Source organism: Kogia breviceps, chromosome 14, assembly GCF_026419965.1.
Source record: "Kogia breviceps isolate mKogBre1 chromosome 14, mKogBre1 haplotype 1, whole genome shotgun sequence".
NCBI classification, from domain to species: Eukaryota; Metazoa; Chordata; class Mammalia; order Artiodactyla; family Physeteridae; genus Kogia; species Kogia breviceps.
In genome coordinates this window covers 62,412,626-62,432,014 of record NC_081323.1, presented here as the reverse complement: position 1 = coordinate 62,432,014, position 19,389 = coordinate 62,412,626, and the positions used below count along the sequence as shown (strand labels likewise).

Sequence of the window (19,389 nt, the reverse complement as noted above, 5' to 3'; positions counted from 1 at the left end):
GGGGGAGAAGGGTCCCAGGCTGTGCAGCTGAGAGTCCTGATCCCAGACTCTGGGCCCAGCAGTGGGGTGTCTGGTCAGACAGACAGAAACCAGCCTGTGTGTGACAGCATATTATAACCTGAGAGATGACACAGGCGCCTCTCAAGAGTCAGGGAAGGACTCTGGTGCCTATGGCCATGGCCAGATGTGTCTTATACACAGCTGGGCAATGGAGTGGTGGGGCTGGGCGAGGGGAAGTACTGAAAAGGAAGTGGGCCAGATGCAGGGCTGGCTGGGGTGGTCCCCCTGTGTGGGTTGGTGTCTGTGTGCACGCATGTGGGTACGTGTATGAGCATCACTTTGTGTGCACGCCTGCGTGTGGCGTACGTGCATCCAGTTTTATATTGTGAGTGTGTATCTGTGTGCGTGTGTGTGCGTGCCTCTGTGTGTGTGTGCACGTAGGTACCCATGTATATGTGTATCTATTTGCATGTGAGTTTTTATTCGGGGTTACATATGTCTCTCTACATGTGTCTCTACGTGTAGGTACGTAGCCTCATACATACCTGTGTGTTTATATCATAACCATAGCAAACATCTATAGGGCCCATTCTGGCACCATCATTTACTGTCTAAGAGCAAAACCTCCAGGAATGACAGCCCCGTTGACTGCCCTGGGCCTCCCCCATCCACGGCCCCAGGCCGCAGAGGGCCTTTGTTTCCTTCACTGGGGACCCAGAGGGGGTGGGGGCAGCTGTGGGAATTCCTGCAGAATTCTAGGCATTCCGCCTTTTGGGGGTCAGGGAGGTGCATGGAAAACTCCAACCGCTGATGGGGGCTGAGGGCACAGCATGGTCATGCGGACAGGGGCCGGACTCTCCGTCCTTGAGGGAGCAGGGCCGGTGGCATCTGCAGAACCAAAAGCAGGGCCTGGGTGGCATCTGCCTTGGACCTGGATTCCAGCCAGCAGCCTGGTCTGGCTTGGCGAGGCCTCCCCCAGACCGGTCCAAGGGACCCCATGCGCCGGGATGCTGGCCCAGAGGGTCCAGAGAGGCTCCACGGATCACAGGGTCAGAGACAGCTATTTGTCCTGAGTGGGACCTGCGTGGCCTCGCAGCCTCCCTGGCCGCTTCCTCCTCTGCAAATGGGGTTTCCAGTGGGGAATGAAGCCTGGTGGCCTCTCTGTCCTTGCTGATCTTTGTGCCTGCCCGTCTCCTACTCTCCCTGGGCAAGCCCCCCTCCTCATCTTTCTCAGCCCCGTGGCGGCGGGGCAGCTGATGGCTTGTTCCTGCTCACCTGTAGTGCAGTGATAGTAACCCCCTAAAAGATATGTCCACATCCTAACGCTGGTACCTGTAAATGTGACCTTATTTGGAAATAGGGTCTTTGCAAATGTCATCAAATTAGGGATCTTGAGATGAGATCATCCTGGATTTAGGATGGGCCCTAAATCCAGTGACTGGTGTCTTTATAAGAGAAAGGGGGGTGGAATTTGAGGTGCAGAGACGCAGAGGGGGAGGCCATGTGAAGATGGAGGCAGAGATGGGAGTGATAACGCCTAATGCCCGAGGATTGCCTGGAGCCCTGGAAGCTGGAAGAGGCAAGAAGAATTCACCCCTAAAGCCTCCAGATGGAGCATAACCCCAGTAACACCCTGACTTCAAACTTTTGGCTTCCAGACCTGTGAGAGAATACATTTCTGTTGTTTTAAGCCAGGTTGGTGGTAATTTGTTGCAGCAGCCCCAGGAAACTGATACACCACCGCCCCATGCAGTGCACAGTTCACTGTAGCCTGGTCATTTGTTTGTTGTTTAATCCCTATTCCACCACCTGCTGTGGGCAGGTAACTTTAACCATGTTGGGCCTCAGCTTCCACAAACGTAAAACAGGGAAAATAATAATAAAAATACTCAGATGATGCTTAGCCGAGCTGGGTACATCCAGAGCAGCAACGATTGTTATTATCGTGGCTATTTCTACTCGTGGGATGGTACCTGTCATCCATGCATCCAAAGCAATGGCCAATTTTAATTTGGTGGGGAGGGTGTATATTATAGATAGGTATATCTGGGAATGTTTGGCTGTCACAAACCATGGTCAAAGTCAGCTTAGAGGACAGTGTCACTGGCTTAGCGTGTTGCTTGGTGCAACATAAGTGGATATAATTTGTGGTGGCACCTGATTAGTCACTGGCCAAGGGGGGCCACCCACCCCACTCACTGGCTTTCATTCATTCATGCTACACCCATTTCCTGAGCATCTACACTGTATCTGGCACAGCCAACACCAAGTCAGTCAAGGCTGACAGCTGCCCTCTGGGCTGCTCCATCTTGTTGGGGAGGCAAGTGAACAAAGAGGGAGATGGCACAGGGTGAGGAGGTGGGAAGGGAACGGGAAGGAGGGGCCCACCCACAGAAACCGGGATCAGGGAAGGTTTCCTGGAGTCAGGGGAGGCCTGAGGCCAGAGCAGAAAGACAAGTAGCCCTGGGGAAGGAGGGGAAGGCATTCCAGGCAGAGAGAACAGCACATGCAAAGGCCCAGGGACAGGAGCATGTGGAACAATGGGAGAGCTACTTTGAGCAGCCAAGGTACAGGAGGGGGCCATGGTGAGCACTGAGGCCCGAGAGGCCTCCCCCTTGAGCATGGCCTATGAGGGGCTGGGACTTGTCCTCCGGGTCTTAGGGGTCATTGGAGGATTTGAAGCAATTCTAGTTCAAGGCTAAGACCAGACTTCATCTCTTACTGAGTTGCTCCTCTGTTAGAATCACCCCACCCCCCTCCAGTTTTGTGTTCCAGACCTGATTCTCATGCCAATCAGGGTACTTTTCCACCCAGAGGGACTGAGAGTGGGAAGGAAAGTGGGGAGCTAGGAATCCCCAACAAAGAAGGTTTAGACACCCCAAAAGCCAGGGGTCTGGTAACGCCTGGCACACGTAGAAGGTCAGTCAGTGTCTGTAGGTGTTGGGAAGGCACAGGAAGACCCCCCTGTGCCCCCCATACACCCCAGAACTTCCACCATGGCCCTCAGGCCCGGGACACTCAGAGATGTGTACAAAGATGAGACTTGTGGGGCACCCACCACACGCTGGGCTCTGGATGGAGGGGCACCTAACACATGATCATGCTTCATCCGCCCTCGTCCTGGGAGCTGCGCACCTCTGCAGGTCCCGATGGGTGCCTGAGGTGTCCCAGAGCCCGGATTCGAACCCAGCTCTGCCTGCCCCCAAGGCTCTGGGCTCTCAACCGCTGTGCTATGCCGTCACTGGTGAATCCCCATCCCTGCCAGGTGCAACCCTTCCCTGAAAGCAGGTGTGTGGTCCCGAGGAGGAAGGAAGGGGCTGCCCAAATCCTCTTTACCAGGCTGCTCTGTGCCAGCTGCCGTGAGTGTTGGTGGCCAGTGACTCACAGCCATCTTAACCACGCTCCGCTCCAGCCCAGAGGGAATGACACCGCCTCCTCCTGAGAACCTCCCCCTCAAAAAGCTACGTACATTCAAATCCCCGTCTCGGGCTCCGTCTCTTGGGAACCTAACCTAAGATGAAATCGTGTCTGATTTCCCCAACTGAGAATATTCCCTTACACTCTAGGTCCTTCCAGAAAGAGTCTTGCCTCTTTGGCTCAGCCAGAGGTTCCTCATCTGGCCCCTACTGACCTGCTTCCTCGCTTCTGAAGTCCTGTGCTAGCCCATCACTCGGTAAGAAGGGGCAAGAACAACTTCTTTGGGCGTTCTCTATAGAGGCAAGATCTCCGGTGGCCTCTTGTGCACTGTAAGCATTTTTTGGGTGTTGATTTGGCTGGACATTCTGTAATGTGTTTTCTTGGAGCTCTAGAAAACCCAGCTCCCAGAACTCTGAGCTGGAGGAGAAAGGAGCAATGACACAGACAGGCTTTTCACATGAATGTGGAAAATCTGTGGAGGCTTAGAGTATAGCAAGTTCTCTGGGGCCACACCAGCCTCAGAGTTGGTTGGGGCTAGGATGAGTAATGTTTGTCAGCCAGGATAACCTGCTTGAGAAATGAACCAGGGCTTCTTTTAGCTGTTGAGTCATCACAAAAGAATGAGAGATATTTTCCCTCACTCCATCCCTCTCAAGGACCAACTTTGCATTCTGAAGGGCTGTGTTTGTCTTGGGCCAGTGGAGAATCAACGGGCCTTGGTTTTTTTTTGTTTTTTTTTTTTTTTTTTTGTGCTAGGCAGGCCTCTCACTGTTGTGGCCTCTCCTGTTGCGGAGCACAGGCTCCGGACACGCAGGCTCAGCGGCCATGGCTCACGGGCCCAGCCACTCCGCGGCATGTGGGATCTTCCCAGACCGGGGCACGAACCCGTGTCTCCTGCATCGGCAGGCGGATTCTCAACCACTGCGCCACCAGGGAATCCTGGGCCTTGGTTTTTTTGAAGTCTAGTACATTAGTCAGGATTCATCTAGCTGAAAATAACAGAATCCCACTGAAATTAGCTTACAGTGAAGCAAAATGTATTGTTTTGTGTCACTGGAAAGTCAGGAACGCAACAGCTTCAGGCACAGCTGGATCCAGGGGCTCAGGCAAGTTGTTGGGGATCTGTCTCTGTCTCTTGACTCTGCTTTCCTTTGTGGGGGCTTAATTCTTAGGTGGGCTCTCGCCATCTGCTGGCAAAGATGGTGCATCAGAGGCCAGGCTTCCATCTCACCAGCCTAGTGGAGATTTCCTCTTGTTGAATAGGAAATCATACAATACATTTCCTCTTTGGCTCAGCTTAAGTCACAATCTCATTACTGAAGCAGTCACCATGGCCACCCTTGGTCATGTGCACAACTCAGCTCCAAGAGCCTGGGGTGGGGCTAGGAAGGGAAGATTTGGCAGCAAAGGTAAGAGATATTGTCTACTCCTGGGGCTATAGGGGGATGGAACCAGGCTATCTGGGAGAAGCTTGTGGGAACTGTCTGGGGAAACAAGCTTCTGAGTGGCCAAAGCCTGCACCCCTGGTAAGGGGGATCAGATCCCACTTTCATCAGACTTAGGAAAGTAATGAGATTTTTCTCACAAGTATTGGGTTGGTCAAAAAGTTCATTTGGGTTTTTCCATAACATCTTAACATCTTTTAGGCAACCCAATATTATGGAACTGACTCACACCCTTTGGAGGAGTAAGTCCTAACTTCTGGGACTTTCCTTAATCAGCCTAACCATAGTGATTAGTCAAACGATGGGCACATGACCCAAGCTGGACCAATGAAATTCAGTCATGGGACTTTTGCTGAAACTCTTGGGAAAGAGGTATTCTCTTTCCACCAGGGTTGCTTGGTGACTGGAGGCTTGGAACTGCTGGGTACCATCTTTGCAACCATAAGAGAAGGGCCTGACTGAGAATGAAACAGTCACAGAGGAGAGCAGAGAAGAGATGGAGAGATTCCCATGACAGCATTTGAGCTCCTGGATCCAGCCATGTCTGAGGTCCTTACCATGAACTTTTCAAACATGTAAATTCCCTTTGATGTAGGTTTCTGTCCCTTGCAACCAGAAGATATCTTAATCATACAATGCTATACAGCTATCTGGGTCATGATGAAGATTGCATGAGTTAAAGATATATGAAATATGTGGCTCATAGGGAGCCCATTAAAGGTCCACTTTCAGGAATTTCTCTTCTCCTGCCCCTGACGGAATATAGTTCCAACTGAAAATCTACTGAACGTATTAAACAATTTAGAAGAGGCACAGAAGGGTTTGGCTGGTTGTAGAACAATAAACACACAGAGCCCAAATTTTACATCACCCGCCTGTACTCGACACCCTGTATTCTTAATTTAAATCCTGAGAAGGCAGCAGAAAAGCAATGGCTTTAAATAACCATGTGAAATGGGGCAAAAGCAATCTCGAGAGACACCCATTTTGTTTTCTCTGCAAGAGGAAGGAAGTGGGCATTGTAGGGAGATGGAAATCTGTAAAGACAGCCTCCTCCATCTGCACAGAATTAAAAAGGAGTTCACAGGCATGGGGTCTAGAAGTGGCTCTCTCACGACTGCCCCCTCGGGGCACTCCAGCCGCCCCGAGTTTGTTTTTCCTGGGCCTGAGCTTAGAAGTCAGGCAGGCAGAGGGGTCCTGGGATTTCTCCCCAGCCTGGCAAGCCTGGGGAGGCTGCAGGCAGCTCAGGGTCTGTGTGTTTAGAAAAGCATTCGGACTGATTGTTTACTCTGGGTCTACTCCTGGCCCACGGGCGGCCACGCAGGGCTTTCCAGATGCTTCCAGCTGGGGTCTCGTAAACAGGCCATACTGCCCAGCCCACCGCGGGCCTCCTCCGCTTGTCCCCACCCAGGCCGCCTGAGCAGATTGCCAAAAAGCCCCTCTGACCAAGTCCCCGCTGCTTACAGTTTTCTGTGTCTCCTCCACCCGCCACCAACAGCTCTAACCTGGCAGGTCGAGGGCTAGGGCCAGCTCACAGACATGTTTTGTTTTGTTCTGTTTTATTTTGTTCTGTATTCTTTAATTTGAGTTGGCAATGAGAACTCGGAAGGTTTCATAGGAAAGTCTGGATTTTGGTTTCTCTTTGAAAAAAATTGGAAGGTCTTGCAATACAGGGCCTGCCTTCCCATCCAGCAAACACTGGCTGCAGCTAAGGAACAGTTGGTCCCTTACTCAGTCCCTTACCTAAATTTCAGTTGCCCCAGAAGCAGGCTCTGAGGCCAGGATCTTAGTGCAGGTAGTTTATTAGGGAGGGGATCCCAGGAAGAACTGATGGGAGATGGGGAGAGAGGCGGGGAAGGAAGGAGCTAGCGCAGGGTGCTGGGTGTGGGCGAGCAGTCACTGCTGTGGGCAGCTGGGGTGCAATCCCACTGGGGACATCTGGGGACGTCTGCCACTCGATGGGCCAAGGAACTGGGGTGTCTTCTGCCAGCGCCTGTCTGTTCTTGGTAGAAGCCTGCATCGGGGTATTAGCTCCCTGGCACTGCCAGTTGGCCCAAGAGAAAAACCTCAGGTAGAAAGTCACTGATGGAGGAGCATCATACGCGCTGATGACAGTGCCTGCTGCACCCTTTAGACGGCCCTGCCTTCCAGTTTGCCCCAGTCCCTCTACTCCCTGTTGTCTGTCTCCCAGACAGGAGGCTGAGGATTCATTCCTTACGTCTTCATACTGGTGCTGCTGATTTTCTTACAGAAGAGAAATGTCCCCTCTGCCAATATCACCTTCAAAAGTGGGAGAGTGAAATATAGCTAAGAATGCCCCGTGCTTATAATTACACTCTGCTCCCTTCTCCTATTTCTGTTGCTGGCCTGGCCGCTGAAGGGGGCTGCGTTGGCAGCCTCTCACCCACAGAGCAAAGCACCTGTCATTCACGTGACCTGCAGGGCCCTTGGGGTGCTGGCTTTCACTGGGTAGCTCCCTTGGAGCTTCTTCCTCCTGAGCCCAGGGTGGTGACCAGCTCTCAGCCCTGGGCAGCCCCCCCAGAAATACTCCATCCATCTGAAAGCAAGGGCATCACCCATGTCCATTACCAGCAACAAAGTCGTCTTGCTCTCAGCCCATCCGTGCAACAAGGCCCAGAGGAATCCCTCAAACCCACCTTCTGATTCTCCCACTCCAACTGGGTGTCCAGCAATTCAATTCTGACACTAACTAGAATTAGACCTCACAGGTTAAGCACTCAGTCCCACAAGACGGCCCCCATTTCAGACGCCAGCCACAGATGGGATCCCCAGGCTACCTGCACTTCTGCCCGGCTGACTATAGATTTGAGGGTTCCCACAACATCCCTCATTCAGGTTTGATTATTTGCTAGAAGGATTTACAGAACTCAGGAAAGAGCTATCCTTACTGTTACATATTACAGTTCATTATAAGGAGACAGATGAATGGCCAGATGAAGAGGGAAATACGGTCTGAAGGGTCCCAAGCACAGGGGCCTCTGTGCGCTTGGAGTTGGGAGCGTGTGCCACCCCCCCGGCACATGGATGTGTTTACCAACCCGGAAGCCCCCTGAACCCCATTATTTAGGGGTTTTTATTGAGGTTTGATTACACAGGCACAAGTGATTAAATCATTGGCCATTGGTGATTGATCTCAGTCTCCAGCCTCTTTTCTCAGGAGATGGGGCTGAAAGTCCCTGCCCTGTAATCACTTGGCTGGTTTTTCTGGCTACCAGCTCCCCTCCTGAAGCTTTCTAGTCCCGACCCCTGGAGTTCTCATTAGCATACAAAAGACATTCTTATCACTGAGGAAATTCCAAGGATTTTAGGGGCTTTGTGCCAGGAATGGGGCAAAGATCAAGTATATATATATTTTAAAAATTGTATCATACACACCCACACACACAGGCACGCACGCACGCACGCACACACATCGCTCCTTTTCCACTGAGTTGCTGCCCAGACCATTCAGACCCCAGGGCAGAATGGGGCTCCCAGAGTTGCTTCTCTTTCTGGGGTCCCTGTTCCTTCCTTCCTTCTCCCAGCATACATGTTTACTGAGCATGCACTTTGTGACAGGGCTGAGTTGGGTGCTGGAGAAAATGCTGGGAATGAAGCGCACAGACCTGGCTCTGGCGCGGGGGGGTTGCCTGGCCCCAACCGGTAGCTCTCCACGAGGTCCTGGAAGCCGGGCATCCACTGGCATGAAGTAGCCACTTAAGTCCCTGCTGTGTGACTAGAATAGGGAAATCCATAGGAACTGAAAGCAGATTAGTGGTGGCCGGGGACTGGGGAGAGAGGGGAGTGACTGCTAATTGGTTGTTGTCTTTAAAAATGAAACAGCCAGTTATTTTTACCAGCAAATGGGTTTATTGAGGAATAGAGAATTGCAATTCGTGACAAGTGTGTGTTATAGCAAAAAATATAGGCAAGTCCAGAGAAACAAAGCAGAGGAACATTCTTTCATAGAGGAGAAAGGGGAGTTGGGCAGGGCTGTTATTAACAAAGAGCCCATTGGAGGAAGCTGGGAGTTCGAAGTGTAGTGGCTTTTCACTGGCTGAATTGTTGCGGTCTCTCATTGGCTGGGCTGTTGCCGGGCAAGGAGAAAAATCTTCCTTCCTCCTGCTGGGGTAGTAAAGTAGTAACTCTCTTCCTGTTTGGAGTCTACAGACAGCAACGTGTGATAGGGCTTGAGAGCTCCCCCTTCCTGCCTCCCTGACTCCAACTTAAATGAGGTTTCATTTGGTCCTCAGCGTACTTGGGGTGATGGAAATGTTCTAGAACTAGGTAGTAGTAATACTTGCACAACACTGTGAATGTACTGAATGCCAGCAAATTGCCAGGGCCCACCTGTATAATCCAGGATGATCTCACCTCGAGAGTCGTTTTTTTTTTTTTTTTTTTTTAATGATTTTTTTTCTTTTTTTGGCTGTGTTGCATTGCTTGTGGGATCTCAGTACCCTGACCAGGATTGAACCTGTGCCCTCGGCAGTGAAAGCGCCAAGTCCTAACCACTGGACCACTGTGGAATTCCCTCAAGAGTCTTAATTTTATCTGCAAAGATCCTTTTTCCAAATAGAATCACATTCACATGTTCTGGGTAGACATATCTTTGGGGGAAGGTTCTCCATTCCACTCCTACACTCTCCCCATCTCTGGGAGGGAGTACTGGCCAGAGCAGATAAGACCCCAGAAACTCCATGAGCAAATCACACACGGAAATAACATTGTGGAGGGAGGCTTTACAGGGAAAGGTTTACTTTCCGGTGGCTCCTCTGAAGAAGCCAGAAGGCTTGCCTCTTTCTGGGGCCTTGCTGTCTAACGAGGGAGTCGCCAACCCCACGTGGCTGCTGAAACTTGAGATGTGGCTGGTCTGCATTGAGCTGTGGTGCAGTGTCCAACACACACCAGATTCCAAAGACTTTGCATGGAAAAAAGAATGTAAAATATTATATCTCATTCATAACTTATATCAATTACATGTTGAAATAATAACACTTTGGTTAGGCTGGGTTAAAAAATATATCATTCAAATTAAGTTCCCTCATTTATTTTTATTGCTTTTTTTTTCCTTTTGGCCTTGCTGCATGGCTTGTGGGATCTTAGTTCCCCGACCAGGGATTGAACCCAGGCCCTGGCAATGAAAGCGCTGAGTCCTAACCACTGGACCACCAGGGAATTCCCATATTTTTATTGTTTTAAATTGCAGTAAAATTCATACAACATAAAATCAACCATTTTAAAGTAAACAACTTACTGGCATTCAGTACATTCACAATGTTGTGCAAACATCACCACTACCTAGTTCTAGAACATTTCCATCACCCCAAGTACCCTGAGGACCAAATGAAACCTCATTTAAGTTGAAGTCAGGAAGGCAGGAAGGGGGAGCTCTCAAGCCCTATCACACGTTGCTGTCTGTAGACTCCAAACAGGAAGAGATGTACCTTGCATCTGGAACAGGAAGAAAGTTACTACTTACTACCCCAGCAGGAGGAAGATTTTTCTCCTTGCCCGGCAACAGCCCAGCCAATGAGAGACCATAACAGTTCAGCCAATGAAAAGTGTCCTTATAAGAAGAAGAGAGGCCACAGATACAGAGGATAATGGAGGCAGAGATTAAAGGGAAGGAGCCACAAGCCAAGAAAACTCCAGGACTGCCATGAGGGGAAGAAAAAATTTTTGTCAATCCCTTTAAGGTCCCTGGCTGCATCTGGAAGTTAAATTGACAAAGATTAACGAGAGAAAAAGAAACACGTTTGACTGAACTTTTACTTGGACATGGGAGTCTTTACAAGAAAATGAGGACCAAAAGTGACCAAAGCAGGAAGATTTTATACCTTGGAGACAAAGAAACAAGTAAATGTGTGAAGAATGAACAAGACAAAGGGGTTTGGGTTTGGGGTGGTAAGTGGAGAAATAACTAGGAAAAGGTGAGATTAACAAACTTTGTTCAGACTTCTCAATTCCCAGTTCCCCATCCCTGGTGATAAGAAAGTCTCCCTTCCTCCTGGTACAGGGAGGGCACCTCTTCCATTGGAGTTTTATTCACCTGTTTCAGGGAAGAAGGGCAAGGTCAGGGTGATATTCCTGCTTCTGCTTAAGGTATTCAGCATGCCGAGGTGCAATATTTTGGGGGTATGATGTCCTGAACTTCATTAGCTGGAAGCCCCCAGAAGCCAGGAGAGGAGCAGGGAACAGATTCTCCCTCAGAGCCTCTAGAAGGGACCAACTCTGCAGACACCTTGATTTTGGACTTCTGGTCTCCAGGACTGTGAGAGAATAAATTTCTTCCTCCCTCCCTCCCTCCCTTTCTTTCTTTCCTTCCTTCCTTCCTCTTTCTTTCTTTCTTAAGCCACCAAGTTTGTGCTAATTCCTATGGCTGCCCCAGGGAGGAAAAAGTAGAGTGAGAGACAACTGTGCCCATATCCCAAAGAGCATACCCCTTCCCTCTATCCAAGGGGCAGTTCAGACCTGGGCCTCACATCGCTGGATCTGGGTTCGAACCCTGACCTTTAGGACCTGGGACATCTTTCTGAACCTGCATGAGCCTCAACTGCCCCATCTGTACAGTGGGGATAAGTGTGCCCCCTGTTTCCTAGTGGTGTCATGGGAATGAGTGACGTGCCGGTAAACGTGCGGACCCCAGGGCCTGGCAGGGAGCCAAGGGACCCCGCAGATCAGCGATGTTTATCTCCGCCATTGTTCCCATCTTAGAGATGAGGAAACTGAGGCTTAGCAAGTGAAGTGGCTTTGCCAAGTCATCCGGCAGCACGTGGCAGGGCAAGGCTGGCTCTCTGGGTCCAGATCCTGGTTTCCAGGATGCTCTCTCTGTTCAGCCGTTTCTCTAGACCCTCAGCCCCCAGCCCCCAGCCCATGCCCTAGTTCCACCAGCCTGAGCTGCCCTGGGTTACTTGGCCTGCTGAGTCTGCCTGTGTGCCACACCTTCCATCTCACTGTTTCTGTGTGATAGTGCCCTTCCTCCTCCTCCTCCCCGCAGTGAACCCTGGCTTCAACCAGTGCCACTCCCGACTGGAAGCCTTCCCTGACTGCCCTCTCCCTCTGAGGCCTCTCCCAGGAGCCCATGTTGAATTAGCAGGGTCCCTGCCCTCCAGGAGTTGGCAGTTTGAGAGGACAATGTCAATCTGCCTTTGCAGTGGGGCAGGTCTAAATAGGCAGAACAACAGGGTCTGACACCTCCAACAAACCCATTGTGACAGTTGTGACCCAATCACACAGGAGAAAGCAGCACCCCCACACACACCCGCGCGGGCGCGCGTGCACACACACCCTGCCCCCAGGAACTGCATCTGGCTGCATCGTGTGTGCCCCAGGTGACAGAGGAGCTCTGGCCTCTTTGCCCTTGTGAGCATCTTTCCCCTCTCCAGCCAACAAGGATCAGAAGTGCAAACAAAAACTAGAGTCAAGGGCTTCCCTGATGGCGCAGTGGTTGAGAATCCGCCTACCGATGCAGGGGACACGGGTTCGTGCCCCGGTCTGGGAAGATCCCACATGCCGCGGAGCGGCTGGGCCCGTGAGCCACGGCCGCTGAGCCTGCGCGTCCGGAGCCTGTGCTCCCAAACGGGAGAGGCCACAACAGTGAGAGGCCCGCATACGGGGGGTGGGGGGGAACAAAACTAGAGTCAATAGAGTCAAGAACCTGGTTGGCTGGCCCTCTCATGGGAAGAAGGCATCTCAAGTCTCCGGTTATGGCCCACAAGGGACAGCTTTTGCAGGAATCAGGTGCCTCTGTGCCTCTATAGGGAACAGGACTCTGGGGTGATGGGGAGGGGACTCACAAGTCTTCAGGAGCCACAGGGAGGCTCCCAGATGGTGTCCAATCACCTCTGGGCTAGCAGAGTAGAATTGCTCCCAAACAGGGCTGACTCATCCCTGAGGCATTTCAGCCCCTCCTCGCCTCCCCAGCCTTTCCAGGGTCTCAGACGGAGTGGGGAGCAGGGGTGGGGAAGTTGGTGGCCAGTCCTGAGCTGGGGGGGAAGTGGGGGACTGAGGAGACCCTCCTGCTGTCTGCCAAGACTCTTCCGGGCTCCAGATCCAGGTCCGTCCTGCCTGGGCCTCGGGTAACTTTCTGTCCAGGTTTCCTGTGCACGTGAGTGTCCTGCCAGCTGGGTTGGCTCCACTGCCCACTGGTCACGTGCATTTGCTTCTGGCCCCACAAGAGGTCAGCCAGCCATTCCCATAGAAACCGCCGAGGGTTGCAGAGCACTCTCCCTCATTTTCTACCTGCCTTCCAGAAAGCCCAGGGGGACAGCCTGGGAGGGGCCTCCGCTCTGACCTGAGCACTGGCCCCCAAACCTGACCCCCAGGGCAAGCGCATCTCAGACGAATGAGAGTACACCAGAGTCCGAGGCCACCCTGGTTCCTGGGAGTCATAGTGTCTGACTTACTGTGCAGGCCTTATACAAGATTCACTCCTCCAGTTTCAGCCGCGTGGGCAGTGCTGTGAGATCCTCTGGCTCCGAGGCTATTTCCATACTCCCCACGGACAGGCGCTGTGCTGGGCACCCACCTGCAGAGAAACCTCTTAGCCAGGCCAGGTGGTGATTTCAGAGTCCCCAAGAGAGGAAGAGGCCACTGTGATGATACGTGGGGGTTTGGGGGGAGTGCTCAGCAGCCAAAAGGCTTGGGGCGAAACTTGCTCCTAATTAGCTGCTGTTTCAACAGCTATTTGCAGGCAATGGTGGGTGGCAAAGAGTTTTTATAGGCATGCCCTCTGGGGGGAGGGTTGCTAGATTTAGCAAAGAAAAATAGTGATGCCCAGTTAAATTTGACTGTGAGAGAAACAGGATTTTTTATTGTTGTTGTTGGCTGTGCTGGGTCTTCATTGCTGCGCAGGGACTTTCTCTAGCTGCGGCGAGCAGGGGCTACTCTTCATTGTGGTGTGCAAGCTTCTCATTGTGGTGGCTTCTCTTGCTACAGAGCACTGGCTCTGGGCTTGCGGGCTCAGTAGTTGCAGTTCACGGGCTCTAGAGCTCAGGCTCAGTAGTTGTGGCGCACCGGCTTCGTTGCTCTGCGGCATGTGGGATCTTCCTGGACCAGGGATCAAACCCATGTCCCCTGCATTGGCAGGCGGATTCTTAACCACTGGACCACCAGGAAAATCCCTCAACAGATGATTTATTTTTTAGAGTAATTTTCCCCCTGCAATATTTGGGGGTATACTTATGCTAAAAAACTCATTCATTGTTTTTTTGTTTGTTGTTTGATCTTAGCCCTGGGGATATTTTCCATTCATTACTTATCTGACATTCAGATTTAACTGTGTGTCCTCTATTTTTTCTGGCAACCATATCTGGGAGGTAGGATAGCCCACAGATTTAGGGGCTCCTACCTCCTTGACATTTCCTTCCTCCCCCTTAGATTTAGTTATCTGTATGAGGGGGTGTCTAAGTATTTCGATCAGGATTGACATTTGTGATAAGGTCTTTCTCTGACTCCCACATACAAACTGGGCACTGATTCCCATACCCCCAACTCCATCCAAGAATGAGGCCTTGACCACATGAGCCAGCTGGTCCTCCTTCTGGTACATGATGGGCCACCTCGAATGTGTGTACACAGTGTAACTCCATGTTTGAGAAAAGGACCCTCAGCAGTTGTGCAGTGCACAGCCTGCACAACCCTCTACAGCAACCCTGTTCCCACTTCTAGATTTTGACCACTAGGAGTTTTCTTTCTCTCATTTACTCCTCAAACTGGGAGGCCCAAATACATCATCCACTTCCCCCCAACTCCGTCGATCCAAGGAAAACTCAAACAATCCGGGAAGGCAGTGCAGCAATGTTTAAAAACGGTTGAATGCCCAGGCTGTGCACAGAAGGGCTTTTGATTCTAAGGACCAATTTGACATCTGCTGGAAGGGCATTCCCTTCTCGCTGCCCAGCGTGCAGGTCGGGGTGCAAGGCGCTGGTTTAAAGATTTCCTGCCTGCCTGCCTGCCCACCCGCCACATCCTTTCCCGCTCCTCGCCCTAGCCAAACCCCCAAACCTAGGCATAATTTTAGAAACTTAATAGATGCTGTGCTGTACATTCTTGGCCTGGAGCCTGTGGGGGCAGGTCCGAAAAGAATACAGACATTTCTTTCTCAGGCCATGTTGATAGAGATCCTCTGTTTCCCCCCAGGGACAGGTTTCTGAGGAGCCATTGTACAGGGATGAGCCCCCCCAACACTTGCTTCTTTGTGGGGTTCCCCCACCCCATCCCACCCAGGCTGGATTATTTTGCAGGGTCAGTGCCAGCTTCTCTTTGCCTTTCCTGAGGTCCTCAAAGCCACCAGGAGCAGTGGGGACTGGAGGGGGTGGAGCACAGATTCGAGGGCCCCAGGTGATGGGGGCCATGAGGACCTCTTTGCAGATCACTGGCGTCATTTGGTGTCTTGAAACTGTAAATGACAGACTGGGCCCTCTGGATCTGGGGAAAGAAGGCCTGCGTGATTTTAGGATCCGGGGCTAGGACAACAGTGAGGGCTTTTATTTTCTTCCCAGGGCAAGAAAGCCTGTGAGGTCTTCTCAGATTTCAAGGAATTGCCTCATTCCTGGAATGGGTGCTCTAGAGGTTTCTGGAGTATGAATGAGAAGTGGGTCGGGACAAGACATATCCAGAGTATAACGTCCAGTGACTAACATCTGTGGAGCACTCGAATGGCATGCTCTCGGCTGCATGCTTTATCTCCTTCAACTTCCCTTCAGCCCTAGCAGATGGGGGGTCATGGATGTACCCATTTTACAGATAAGGAAACTGAGGCTCTGGGAGGAAGTGACTTGTCCATGGTCATGTAGCCAGGCAGTGGCACAGCCAGCACTGAAGCCTGCATCCTCTGCCTTGGGAATATCCCCCCCACTCCATCTTTATTTTAGTTTATTATTTTAAAAAATATTGATTGATTGATTTTGCTGTGCTGGGTTTTAGTTGTGGCACACAGGATCTTTGTTGCAGTGTGTGGGATCTTTTTTTTTTTTTTTAGTTGCGGCATGCAGGCTTTTGGTTGGGGCATGTGGGATCTAGTTCCCTGACCAGGGATCAAACCGGGGTCCCCTGCATTGGGAGTGCAGTCTTAACCGCTGGACCACCAGGGAAGTCCCCATCTTTATTTTCTAACAGTTTTATTGAGACATCATTCACATACCATATGATTCACCCATTTAAAGTGTACAGTTCAATGGCTTTTAGTATACACAGAGTTGTGCATCCGTCACAGTTTTAGAATATTTTCATCATCTGGAAAAGAAACACTATCCCCTTTAGCTATTACCTTCCACTCCACCCTCCCCTCAGCCCTAAGCAACCACTAATCTACTTTCTGTCTCTGTGGATTTGCCTCTTCTGGACACTTCATGTCAATGGAATCATACAAAAAGTGACCTTTCGTGTCTGGCTTCTTTCACTGAGTATCATGTTTTCAAGGCTCATCCACATCACAACATGAAGCAAACTTCATTCCTTTTATGGCTGAATAATATTCCACTGTATGGACAGACCACATTTTGTTTATCCATCTGTCTGTTGATGGACATGTGGGTTGTTTCCCCCTTTATATTATTGTGAATAATGCTCTTATGAACATCCACATACAGGTTAGGTTTTCATTTCCCTCTCGAATCTCCCAGGCTTAAGGAAACTGTTCAAATGCCCACTTATGGGCCTTTCTCATGCTCAGATTACCCCACCTGGGATCCCACCTGCCCAGTCAAGTCCGACTTACTCCTCAGAATCCAGCTTACATCCTTTTATCTCACAGTGACCACTCCCTGTGCCTCTTGGCCCTGTTGCCCACTTGCTGTGTGACCTTTGTCTACTCACTCAACCTTTCTGGACCCCAGTGCCTTTATCTGTAAAGCAGGGTTCTAATTATGACTCCATGGGGCTCCTATGAGGACTGAGATGGCAAGAGCTCTATGGGCAGAAGGCCTGGAGAAGGGTGATGAGGTATTAGGGTGGACATTTGGTCATCTCTTAAGCCAGCTGTTCTCATCCTGCCAACTTCCAGCCCTGAGCTAGGCCCTGGTTGCTGTTATAAACCACTCTCATCCTGCCTTTAAGGAGTTCAGGCTAGAGCAGAGGTTCCTGAGCAGAGGTTCCTAACCAGGGAAGAGTTTGCCCTGGGGACATTTGACAGTGGACATCTTTGGTTGTCACAATGTGGGGGTGGGAGGGGTGCTACTGGTATCTGGTGGGTAAAGGCCAGGGACACTGCTAAACATCCTACAGTGCACAGGTCAGGCCCACAGCAATAAATGATCCAGCTCCAAATATTAATATCACCAAGGTTGAGAAACACTGATTTAATGGTATGATTGTTATTCATTTTTCATGTGTGTATGTATTTATCTGTAAGCTTGCCTCTTGCCACAATGAATGAGAAGTAACTAACAAAGATATCAACAGAGCAATGAAATTTTTTCTAATGAGGAAACTATGAAAAATAATAGGAGGGAAGGAAAATAAAACAACACTCATGTTAAAGCACACTTCTGCTTCCAGAGCTGGGATGTACATTTGGTCTGAGCTTCCTAGTAGCCAGAGCAAAGGGGGAAACACAATCAATTTCAAGATTCTCACTGTTCCAAAGGTGAAAACAAATCAAGGGTTCAGGGGAAGTCTGGCTTTCCTGGGCCTAAAGAACTCAGGGCTTTTCTCTTACAGGTCCTTATAAAGGGGCCACAACAACGTGCTAGGGCTGATAGCACCAAAGCAGGCTGTGATATAAGGCTGAGGCCAGCTGGGCAAAGGCAGCCTTTTTTCGAGTGCCTGCCCTGAGTGTGGTGGTTTACTTTCCCAGATTGAAGGCAGAAAGCAGGGTTCATGCTTTATGCAGTTCAGAATGGTGATAGGAACAGGGGCTCTGGAGCCAGACTGCCTGGGGTCAAGGCCTAGAATGACTCCCAAGTAGCTGTGTGACATTCAGCCATTGTTTAAACCTCTCTGAGCTCAGTTTCCTCATCCATAAAATGGGGCCCAAAAAGTACTTACTTCACAGGGCTGTTGGGAGAATCAAATGAGGCAGCATGTACCCAAGGCTGACCCCAGACCTGGCAGAAGTAAATAGTTAATCCAGCTATTATTTCTGTGCCATGGAGGGTGCTGGGTAAATACTTTGGAGACACCTGCGTGTTTTTTTTTTTTTTTTTTTCACAAGTAGTGAAAGATTCAGCCTTTGGAGTGGGGGGTATGTGTTTGGGATCCAGTCCTCCTGTGGAAGGCAGTGAAAGGGTAAAGGGTCTTGGCTGGGGAAGTCCTGCAGCCAGACATGGTCAGATCTGATCCCACTGTTTTCCTACTTAAAACCTTCTCTGACTCATCACATAAGGGCAGTATTCAAATGCTTCATCCCAGACCCTGGGGGCCCATCCCTGACTTACCACCAACATTTCTTTCTACACCCACCTCCATCCTACGCCCCAGTAATTCTGAACTCCAGGCGATTGTTAACCTGCCAGGCCTTTGCCCATTTGGTGCCCTCTGCCTGGAATGCTCTTCCTCCCTGTCTGCCTAAGACTGGACTTGAGCATCAGCCCTTTTAAAAAGACTTTGTTGGATTTCCTACCCGCTAGGGAACAGTAATTTCTTCTTTGTATCCACCTCCCTCCCCAGCTACTCCACTAAGACTGCAGTCAGAACACATATGCATTCATTCACTCACTCACTCTTTTCTTTTTTTTTTTTTTTGACTGTGCTGGGTCTTTGCTTGAGCCACAGAGTTCCTTCACCTAAAATGGGGTTTATAATAGTCTCTACCCATTGGGTTATTGTAAAGATGAAAGGAGATGCCATATGTAAAACACCAAAATGATATAACCCAATAATTGTTAGCCATTATTATTGTTATTCAGAACTATTATTGTTCATTACTTTATTAGTTAATTAAAATTGTTCAAAATAAATAATAAGAGGACTCAGCCAGGGTGGGAGAGATAAATCGGGAATTGGGGATTAACAGATAAACACTACTATACAGAAAATAGATAACAAGGACCTATTGTATAGCATAGGGAAGTATAGTCAATATCTTGTAAGAACCTATAATGGAAAAGAATCTGAAAAAGAAAAAAAGAAATATATATATATATATAGCTGAATATATAATATAAAATATATATGTAACTGAAAAAGAATATGTATATATAACTAAATCACTTTGCTGTACACCTGAAACATTGTAAATCAACTATACTTCAAAAAAAAAAATACCATGAATTCCCTGGCAGTCCAGTGGTTAGGACTCTGTGCTTTCACTGCCAAGGGCCCGGGTTCAATCCCTGGTCAGGGAACTAAGATCCCACAAGCTGTGTGGCAGCATAGCAAAAAAAAAAAAAAAAAAATCATCAGCCATGGCCTCACCTCCTCCAGGAAGCCCTCCCTGACCACCCCACCCAGATGCACCTAGAGCCTCTACATCCTTCCCTCGTGCCCTTTTTCCATTGACCATTATAAATGCATTTGGTGGTCTCCTTTAAGGTCTTTCTCCCCACTGGACTTAAACTTGGTCTCGGCCATTACTTGTTCTCCT

At 50.0% G+C, this 19,389-nt stretch overlaps 1 protein-coding gene across 2 annotated transcripts in view; it reads left to right on the top strand.

Moving 5' to 3' along the window:
• LITAF (lipopolysaccharide induced TNF factor) overlaps positions 1-19,389 on the top strand; it is a 111,088-nt gene that overhangs the window by 42,100 nt on the left and 49,599 nt on the right. Inside the window, exon 3 of one of the 2 annotated variants that reach the window (XM_059036293.2) lies at positions 3,567-3,673. The exons of the other annotated variant lie outside the window; for it this stretch is intronic. The gene's annotated coding sequence lies outside the window, so the exon portion shown is untranslated. The remainder of the gene's footprint in view (positions 1-3,566; positions 3,674-19,389) is intronic. 2 annotated transcript variants of the gene reach the window in all.